This window comes from Garra rufa, chromosome 10 (genome assembly GCF_049309525.1).
Source record: "Garra rufa chromosome 10, GarRuf1.0, whole genome shotgun sequence".
NCBI lineage: Eukaryota > Metazoa > Chordata > Actinopteri > Cypriniformes > Cyprinidae > Garra > Garra rufa.
In genome coordinates this window covers 25,898,718-25,909,181 of record NC_133370.1, presented here as the reverse complement: position 1 = coordinate 25,909,181, position 10,464 = coordinate 25,898,718, and the positions used below count along the sequence as shown (strand labels likewise).

The 10,464-nt window shown below is 47.6% G+C and overlaps 1 long non-coding RNA gene and 1 other non-coding gene across 2 annotated transcripts; both read left to right on the top strand.

Moving 5' to 3' along the window:
• The first annotated feature begins 226 nt into the window (after positions 1–226).
• LOC141344881 (uncharacterized) lies at positions 227–2,478 on the top strand. Its single transcript, XR_012356860.1, has 5 exons — positions 227–272; positions 1,129–1,189; positions 1,405–1,565; positions 1,770–1,945; positions 2,153–2,478. It is a non-coding gene; the product is annotated as an uncharacterized lncRNA (long non-coding RNA).
• On the top strand, positions 1,999–2,068 carry LOC141345042 (small nucleolar RNA SNORD38). The gene has a single exon (XR_012356907.1). It is a non-coding gene; the product is annotated as a small nucleolar RNA SNORD38 (small nucleolar RNA).
• Positions 2,479–10,464: the final 7,986 nt, after the last annotated feature.

Below are 10,464 nucleotides of genomic sequence, written 5' to 3'. Positions count from 1 at the left end.
TTCAAAGTGATACAGTACTCTTACGCCTACTACACTATCAGCAGCAAATAAATGACTAGATATGTAGAATTGTTTAAATTAATGTTTTTACGGGTACAAAATATTTTATTATGAACTACTAAACGCGTGGTGGCAGTCAAGTGTTTTCCCACTGAGCCAGAAAAAAACTACTCTCGCGATTTCTCCAGGTACTCTCGCGATATTTGGTTGCTTAAAACCCGCCAATGAGCCTTTGCACGCTCTCTTTCTGTTTAACCGGCGCACGAGAATGGGTATGTGTTTTCAGTTTGTAGTTGCTGGAACGATCTGTCTTTATCGTTTCAATAAACTCACTGTGCTGTACAACAAAGATAAGTTTTAAACGAAGTAGTCGATTTACTAGAGAAGATGGGCAGAGTGGCTGGAGATAGCTGCGCGCATAGGGTACTAAACTCTCAAACAGCGTTTAGACTGCTAATGCTGTAACGTTAACGTTACTCTGAGAAGTGCACATTGCGAATTTATTCATAGATAAATTATTGTATGGTTGAAAAGTGAAATTTAGATTTAACCAGTTAGCGCAGAAGATGCATGTGCGTGCGCATGTGGAAGCTGCATGGCCTGCTAAGGTAAGGTGAAAATTAGGCTTAGGTAGTTTTAAATGTTAACAAATTGTCGTTTGCTTTAAGTTTTTCGACACAAACGGGGTTGCAACTAACTTTACCAACGTGTTATTTGCGGAGGCTTATGAAGTTAGGTCATTACTAATGTGAGTTTCCAAATACTTTGCTGTTAAAGGGACAGTTAACGTTACACACAACAGGAAAAGTGTTGTACTTCCCTTCATGTTACAAACATGTATGACTCTTCCATGGAGCACACAAGTAGATTTTAAGCAAGATAACTGTGGTTCGTGTTGTATGAGGAAAGTCGTTTAGGGGTGGAATAATAAGAGGGCTAGTAAATAACTTTTGGTTAAAATTATACATTAAAACTTGAGTGTGTATGATGAACCCAAATGCGGAACCTGATTGTTCATGCGGATAAATTACCTTGGAGAACTGAACACTCAAGTACGCGTTGAAAGGGAATGGTTTAATTTCATTCGGATTGGTTTTTAATGCGTCTCTCAATCTCTTCACACTGAAGGTATCTCAAGGGACAGCTGGAGAAATACTGTGATGTGGGCAACTTCTCAAGGGCTCAGAAGGTAAGTTTATGCTTATTTTGTGCTGTTTATTCAGGTGTAGTGTTTTTTTTTTTTTTTTTTCTTTCAATGAAGATTAATCTGTTCAGTTCTGCTGCTGAATGTGCTTGATGGATATCCTTAAGTTCTCTGAGAAAAACGTGTTCAACCTGATCTTCAGTGAATTTGCTGAGATTTTGTTGGATGTTTCATTAAGGGTTGTTTTAATGACGTTTCAGGCAGGATCATCGACGTGGTCTACAACGCCTCTAACAATGAGCTGGTGAGAACCAAGACCCTGGTGAAGAACTGTGTTGTCCTTGTGGACAGCAATCCTTACAGACAGTGGTATGAGTCTCACTATGCTCTTCCACTTGGCAGGAAGAAGGGTGCCAAGCTGGTAAGCTCAATCAGTTTTCTTTATTAAACTGTAGAATGTTTTAATGGTCTTTCACTGATGATAACAATGTCAGTTCTGCTGCTGAATGTGCTTGATGGATAAATTTAGGTTCTCTGAGAGAGACACGCATTCAACCTGATTTTTAGTGAATTTGCTCAGATTTAGTTGGATGTTTCATCATGGGTTGTTTTAATGACGTTTCAGGCTGTACCCGCAAGACCAGGATCATCGACGTGGTCTACAACGCTTTTAACAATGAGCTGGTGAGAACCAAGACCCTGGTAAAGAACTGCGTTATCCTTGTGGACAGCAATCCTTACAGACAGTGGTATGAGTCTCACTACGCTCTTCCACTTGACAGGAAGAAGGGTGCCAAGCTGGTAAGCTCAATCAGGTTTTTTTTGCTAAACTATAGCATGTTTTAATACTGGTCTTTCATTGATGATAATTTATGTCAGTTCTGCTACTGAATGAAAGTGATGCAGCTTAAGACTCTGAGGAAGGCTTGTAGCTTCTAAATGCTCTCAATACCAAAACATGCAGTGTAATCAGTATATTGCTAATTCTCATTTGTTTTGTCAATCCAGACCTTTGAGGAAAAGAAGTTTGAGCACAAAAAGAAGAGCAAGATCCGTCTATGAGGGCAAAGAACTGTTCTACCTAAGGAAGATTAAAGCCAAGAAAGACAAATGTGCAGCTGTTTTTGTACCGTGATAAAATTTGTGAAGGGAAGCTTCGCTCTGCTGCATATAACTTTGTGGCCATCAGTACAGACATGAACCCTTTAAGTGACCTGATTTGCCATGTTTACAAATTTTACATGCTTAGATTTTGGCATAAATGAACTGTAGCCTTCAGCACCATGCTTACACTTGTCAGTTACACCTGTACAGTATAAATGTTATAAACAATACCTAGTGTGCTGTTCTTTTAAAAGCTTCTAAATCAGTCTAAGAACCACTTCAGACAATTTTAATTTTTGTATTTATTTTCTAGTGTAATTACACTTGTACCAGAGGATTGCAGCAGGTTTTTGTGGTTTGTGTTTAAACCTTCCTAGAAAAACGAGGGTAGGACATGGAGGGGAAAAAAACACCGTGGTCATATACATTTAAGCTGTGGTCTGAATAAAATGCATTTGTCTAGGGCCAAAGCCACAGATGCACTCTCAATTGTCCATTGTTCTAGCTCAACATTTATGAAATCCTTTTAATTTCAGAAATTTGTGTCCCCTTTTTTTGCTTTACTGACAGCAGCTGTCAAGCAACACAAACTTAGAACACTTGATGAAAAGACTGTCTTGTGCTTCAATTATTTTCAAATCATTTTTCTTCTAGGCTAGATGTCAGTTAACTTACACTCATGTAAGCTTTAGTAATGCTTTACAATAAGTTTCATTAGTTAACATGAGCTAATAATGAACAATACTTCTACAGCTTTCATTAATCTTGATGTAAATATCAGCATTTACTAATGCATTATTAAAGTCACAAGTTGTGTTAACAGTCAATGCACTGTGATCTAACATGAGAAAAACTACTGTTTTTATTAACATTAACAAAGATTACTTAACATTCTAATTTATTCTTCATGTTAGTTAATACATTATTAAATGACGTTATTGTAAAGTGTTACCACTTGTTTTCTAAAAAAAAAAGTTTATGGGCAACATCAAACATGAATTTCTGGGCCCTTATTCACAAAACATCTTGAGGCTAAAAGTAGCTCATAACATTGACGATTTTAGAGAAAAGCTTAAAAATATGGGTATGTTAGTCCTAAATTTTTGCTTTAAGAGTATTTCACAAAGCATATTAGCACTAAAACTAGCACCTAAATCCGTGAAACATTAGGAGTAGTGAGGAGCACTCCTAAATCATTAAGACCAAATCCCAACTATCCTAAAATGGATCCTTAAACCTTATTTGCACACGTGTTTTCCCGCGCAACTTTGGTTTTGGAGGTTATCCCAACTCCAAATTTTCCTTTGATTATATCCTGGTTTTCACAGCTGTTCTTGCGTCCAGTTTGGTTTTCTTTTAAGTTTTGTGGCCGGGCGGGGAACAGCACGACAAGACAAGACTTTTAGTTGAGCCCCGGAGGGTGAGTTTATTGAACAGACTTAAGTGAAACGGTGAAGTGGCAGGTGAATGTGCGTCGGTGCTCCGTGAGAGGTGAAGTCCTTGTCGTGCAGAATTCCCCAGGAAGGTGCAAGCAAACGGGTAGGTGCTTGAAGGTGAGTTCGCGGTGGTGGCGGTGTCCAGAAGTGACGGTGGCCAATCGTTCACGGCGAATCTGTAGGGGGAAATGAGAGCAGAGAGCAGGTAAGCTTCAACCTCATCGGAGATAGTTTCTCAGTGATCTGTGGTGAGCAACCGGCTTTTGTAGGGGCGGCGTCCGTGAACGATTGGTCCGTGGTGATGAGGTCCAGGTGTTTGGCGTGAGTTGCCAGGGCGACGCTGATTGTGCCTCGGGACTCCCGCCACACTCCCCCCCCCAAGCGACGTCCTGGTCCTGGTGGCAGAAACAAAAGGGGAGACAGGGGGTGGGAGGGGAATGACCCCTGACAGACCTGCATACGCTGCCCAAGACCGAGAGAGTCCGTCAGCGTTGGAGTTGCTGGATCCGGCCCGGTGGCGCACATCGAAGTGGAAGTCCTGGAGCGAGAGGAACCACCTCGTGACCCGGGCGTTAGTGTCTTTGGCCCGGGCCATCCACTGTAGCGGTGCATGATCTGTAAACAGTGTAAAATGTCGACCTAATAAATAGTACCTCAGCTCCAGGACTGCCCACTTGATGGCGAGAGCTTCTTTTTCTACCGCGGCGTAGTTGCGCTCGGCCTTGGACAGCTTCCGGCTGATGTACACAATCGGATGCTCCTCTCCCTCCTGGACCTGGGAGAGCACGGCCCCCAATCCCGTGTCGGAGGCATCCGTTTGGAGCAGGAAGGGACAGTTGAAGTCTGGGGCACGCAGGACGGGCTCGGTGGTCAGGGCCTCCTTAATGCGCCGGAAGGCCTCCTCGGTTTCCCCAGACCAACGGATCCGCTCTGGCTGTCCCTTCCTGGTCAGGTCTGTCAGAGGGGCGGCTATAGAGGAAAAGCCGGGGATAAAGCACCGATAATAACCCGCCAACCCCAAGAAGGCACGTACCTGCGACTTGGTGGATGGCTTAGGGGCATCCATAATGGCTTTGACCTTGTCCTCCTGAGGCCGGATGAGTCCTCTTCCCACTTTGAAGCCGAGGTACCTGCCTTCGTTCATGGCTAGGTGGCATTTGCGGGGGTTGGCGGTTAGTCCAGCCCGGCGAAGCTCCAACAGCACCCTGCGCAGCCGCTCCAGGTGGTCTTCCCACGCCTCCGAGTGGATGACCACGTCGTCGAGGTACGCTGCGGCATAGGCCTGATGGGGACGGAGGATTACATCCATTAGTCGTTGAAAGGTGGCGGGGGCCCCATGCAGGCCAAAGGGGAGAACCCGGTACTGCCAGTGCCCCGAGGGCGTCGAGAAGGCCGTTTTGGGCTTGGCGTCGGCCGAGAGGGGGACTTGCCAGTAGCCTTTGGTGAGGTCGAGTGTTGTGATGTACCGAGCCCTCCCCAACCGTTCCAGGAGCTCATCCACTCGGGGCATGGGGTAGCTGTCAAAGTCGGAGATGTCGTTTAGGCGTCGGTAGTCATTACAGAACCTCAGGGTGCCGTCGGGCTTCGGGACCAGGACAATCGGGCTGGACCACGGGCTCCGTGATGGTTCTATTACCCCCAGCTTGAGCATCTTTTGGACTTCCGCCTCTATAGCCTGCCGGCGGGCCTCTGGGACTCGGTAGGGCCGTTGCCGGACGAGGACGCCCGGAGGGGTGCAGATGTCGTGGCTTAGGACATTAGTCTGGCCGGGGCTGTCGGAGAAGACGTCCAGGAACTGACCGACCAGGTGCCGCAGCTCCGTCTTCTGTGTGGCTGACAGGTTGGGATTGACATCTACAACCGCGGGATCTTGGGAGGCGAGGGCGGCGAGCTGGTCCCGGTCCCCGATCCACTTCTTCAACAGGTTAACGTGATATAATTGGTTTACTCTTCTTCGGCCGGGTTGTCTTACCCGGTAGTTAACTGGGCCCACTCGCTCCTCAACCGTGTAGGGCCCCTGCCACTGGGCCAAGAACTTGCAGGCTGCGTTGGGGACCAGGACCATCACCCTATCTCCAGGTTGGAACTCCCGCGGTTGGGCCGCCCGGTTGTAGAGACGTTGCTGGGCCTGTTGGGATTTCACCAGGTGTTCCCGGACTAACGGCATGACCCGGTCGATCTTCTCCCGCATGTCTCGGACGTGCTCGACGACGGTCCGGTAGACTGCCGGCTGCTGCTCCCAGGCTTCTCGGGCTACGTCGAGGAGGCCACGGGGTTGCCGGCCGAAGAGGAGTTCGAAGGGAGTGAACCCTGTGGAGGCCTGTGGTACCTCCCGGATGCCGAACAGCACATAAGGCAAGAGCAGATCCCAGTCCTTTTTGTCTTCGGCGGCCACCCGTCGCAACATCTGTTTTAAGGTCTGGTTGAACCTCTCGACGAGCCCGTCGGTCTGGGGGTGGTAGACCGAGGTCCTCACTTGCTTTACCTTCAGCAGCCGGCAGAGGTCAGCCATTAGCCGGGACATAAAGGGGGTTCCCTGGTCGGTCAGTATCTCCGACGGTAGACCCACCCGGCTGGAGAGCAGGAACAGCTCGCGAGCGATGGCTTTGGCGGTGGCTTGGCGGAGGGGGACTGCTTCTGGGTACCGGGTGGCGTAGTCCACGATAACGAGGATGTGCTCGTGTCCCCGGCCAGACCTCGGCAACGGCCCCACGATGTCCATCCCGATTCGCTCAAAGGGCACCCCGATGATGGGTAATGGAATCAGCGGGCTGGGGGGAGGTTTTCTGGGTGACGTGCGCTGGCACGTAGGGCAGGCCTGGCAAAACCTCCTGACCTCGGCCTCCAGGCCGGGCCAGTGGAATCGATCCCGAATCCGTTGCGTCGTGTTTTGGGCTCCCAGGTGACCAGCCATGGGGTGCGAATGTGCCAACTCTAGGACCAGCTCCGTCTTGGTCTTTGGGACGACCAGCAGGTGTTTGACCTCCCCCCGTCGCTCCGCGACGCAGTATAGCAGACCGTTCTGGACGACGAAATATGGGAGAGGGTGAGGTGCCGGGAGGACTTCCTTTCCCTCCAGGATGCGGACCTGTCGCCAACAGTGCTTCAGCCGGTCGTCCTCCTTCTGGGCGCGGCCAAAGTCTCCCCCGCCCGTAACCTGCCGGAAGACATCATGGAAGAGGTTAGTATTACGGGAGGGGGACTCACCATCTCTCCCACTGTCGGTTGTCAACAGGTTGGTATGGCCTCGAGATCCCCGCGACGGCGGCCGATGCTGGTGGTGCCGAGGACGAGGGGACCGGGCAGCTTCGGCGAGGGCAGCCTCCAACCCCGGCCAGTCGCGCCCCAACAGCAATGGGACCGGCAGGTCGCTTACGACTCCGACTTCCAGGGTCCAGGCTTTTCCATCCCTACGAAAGGTAAGTAGACTTGTAGGTACCTGACGGGTGTCACCGTGGACACACGTGATAGGCATCGTTGACTTGGGGGCTGGCCGGGGTTCTAGGGGTCCGGGCCTGGCGAGGGAGACTGAACTTCCGGAGTCGAGGAGGGCCCGATACCGTCGTCCTCGAATCATGACGAAGGTCGTGGGGGCTCCTGGTGGCGTTTCCCGGTGCACCACGCAGCCGGTCATCCAGGCTTTGGGGGTCGGTGATGGTGGATCGGTGGGCATTGGCTCGTCGCGGGGACTGGGCGGTCTGTATACTGCGCGGGGGTGCGCCTCTGGCGTGCGTCGCTCCTGGTTCACCCTCCGGGGGAAAGGCGGCGCTCGCTCCCCGGCCTCCCGGTGGAAGGCTGCGTCCGCCAGCTCCACGGCGTCAACCAGCTCGGCTAGAGTTCTTGGACCCTTCATCCCGGCCGCCTGCTTCATTGAACGCGGTAGCGCTCTCAGCACCCGGTCGACTACTACTTTCTCGACTACCTGGGCCGGAGATGGCGAGTTCTCTAGTAACCAATGCTCTGCTAACCGCATCAGATCGGCTATTTGAGCGCGAATTGGCAACCGTGCTTTAAACTCCCAGTCATGAAAACGCTGTGCAGCCGCAACGGCTGAAAGCCCCAAACGCCCTAAAATTTCTCTCTTTAATTCACTATAGTTATTTTGTGCTGCTGCTGGCAATGAAAAATACGCCCGTTGGGCCTCACCAGAAAGCAGCGGTGCCAATATCTCCGCCCAAATTCCTCTCGCCCAACCCTCTGTGCGAGCGACAGACTCAAACATTTTGAGGTAAGCCTCAATATCATCATCTGCGGTCAGTTTAGGTAGTAGTCGAGCGGCGGCGGCGCGGGGGTCCGGCAGCGGGACGGTGTGAGCAGCCGGGGCACGTAGTTCTGCCAAATATCCTTGAATCTGTCCATGTTGCTCCGTCAACAGTTCAAAGCATTGCTGCTGGCGGACGCTAACCTCGGTGAGTTGTTTGACCAGTTCTTCCATGATCTCGGGGAGCGGCGCGCCCTGAAAAAAACAGAACCGGAAGTGAATGGGGGCAAGATGGCGGTGTAAACAAACAGTGAGTCTTGCTCGTCGGTGTTCTCAGGCCCGGAAACTTGCCCGCATTCTCCACCACCTTGTGGCCGGGCGGGGAACAGCACGACAAGACAAGACTTTTAGTTGAGCCCCGGAGGGTGAGTTTATTGAACAGACTTAAGTGAAACGGTGAAGTGGCAGGTGAATGTGCGTCGGTGCTCCGTGAGAGGTGAAGTCCTTGTCGTGCAGAATTCCCCAGGAAGGTGCAAGCAAACGGGTAGGTGCTTGAAGGTGAGTTCGCGGTGGTGGCGGTGTCCAGAAGTGACGGTGGCCAATCGTTCACGGCGAATCTGTAGGGGGAAATGAGAGCAGAGAGCAGGTAAGCTTCAACCTCATCGGAGATAGTTTCTCAGTGATCTGTGGTGAGCAACCGGCTTTTGTAGGGGCGGCGTCCGTGAACGATTGGTCCGTGGTGATGAGGTCCAGGTGTTTGGCGTGAGTTGCCAGGGCGACGCTGATTGTGCCTCGGGACTCCCGCCACAGTTTGTATATCTTACTATCAGCCATGATTATTCTATTCTGTTAATAAAAAGGCTGTTTATATGCATATCAGCTAATTGTTTATGAGAAGCACACATGTAAAAGGCTGACAGTCAGCTGAACATATACTTGTGTTGGGAAGGTTACTTTGGAAATGTAATAGGTTACAGATTACAAGTTACTTGATTTAAAATGTAATAAGTAGTGTAACTTTTCAATTACTTTATAAAAGTAATGTAACTTATTACTTTTAATTACTTTTTGATTACTTTTCTAAATTTCGAATATTTTCAACTGTTATTCATTTTGAAACAATTAAACCAGGCAGAGTTCATCTTACAGTAGCACTCAACATTGCTTATTGTCAGACTTTCAAAATCCTTCATCACTTGAATTAAGTAAGGGGTAATATACATCTTTATTTTGCGGTAACAACTGGCTACATTATTAACAACATTCTTCCACTTATTACACAACTGCTTTATAGATTATTAAGACGTTTAGGTCAAAATTATTAGACACGAAATACTAATCTGAGTTGAAATATTTGAACGCAAAGCTTCCATGAAGAAATCAGTTGCTAGCAAACGGCAAGTTCAAATTAGACATTTTAGGTATACAGTGCAGTCTTAGCAGTTTTCTTACACAACATTTCACCACATAAATAATTAAGGAAGTAGTACTAGTTTGTTAGTTATCTTATAATCTATTACAGTGTAAAAAAAAAAATTGGCAGCAGCTTCGATTGTATGAAACAATAGAGTGAGTCCACGATACCAGGATGACATAATTAAGAAATTGTCCACATAATATTGAATTAAGCTTTAATAATTTGTTAGCTAACCAAACACAAAGCTTCCGCCAAGAAAAATTATCAAGCATATAGCACTGACTTGTTGCCCTGAATGTCGTGACTGACCAATCAGAATTAAGCATTCCACATTTTTTTTTTTTTTTTTTTTACTTTTTTGGGGGGGGTCTTTTTATGCCTTTTATTGTGACAGTAGAGAGATGACAGGAAAGAGCTGGGAGGAGAGAGGGGAGCAGGATCGGCAAAGGACCTCGAGACGGGAATCAAACTAGGATCATCGTGAGCACAGTTGCACTATATATCATAACAAGATCATAACATAAATAACATCATGAGAAATAGTTTAATAGCTGTGATACTGGGTTTGAAATTAAATGTTTGCATAGTTATGACAGGAAACACAAGCAACAATGCCCTGGAAAAAAACTATCTTAAAAAATAAAGTTTATTTATAAACCCAAATATGAAATAAAACAGTTATCGAATAAGCATGTGTCCTATTCTGTGTCCTAAACTCCTGAAACATTGGTGTCTCATTTTAGAGCAGTCAATGCAATTTATGGAAGAAGTCAATTAAATCTGTAAGTGGGGGTGAGTTTTCACACTATGGACAACTGAGGGACTCATATGCAACTATTACAGAGGGTTCAACCTCTCACTGATCAGGGTAAAATTTAACTTATTTTGTCTTCTGGGAAACGTGTGTAGCTTCTGAAGGTAAGTAGCCTACTAAATTAACAAATATGATATTTAGGCAAAAAAAAAAAAGAAAAATGCGCACAAATGTTCAAAAGTTTACACCCCTGGCTCTTAATGCATCATTTTTTCCTTCTGGGGCATCAGTAAGAATTGAACCTTCTGTAATAGTTGCATATGAGTCCTGGGGCCTCATTTATAAAGACTTGCGTAGAAACCATCCTTGATTTTATCTAAGAACTTTTCTGATTTGATCGTAAGAGCG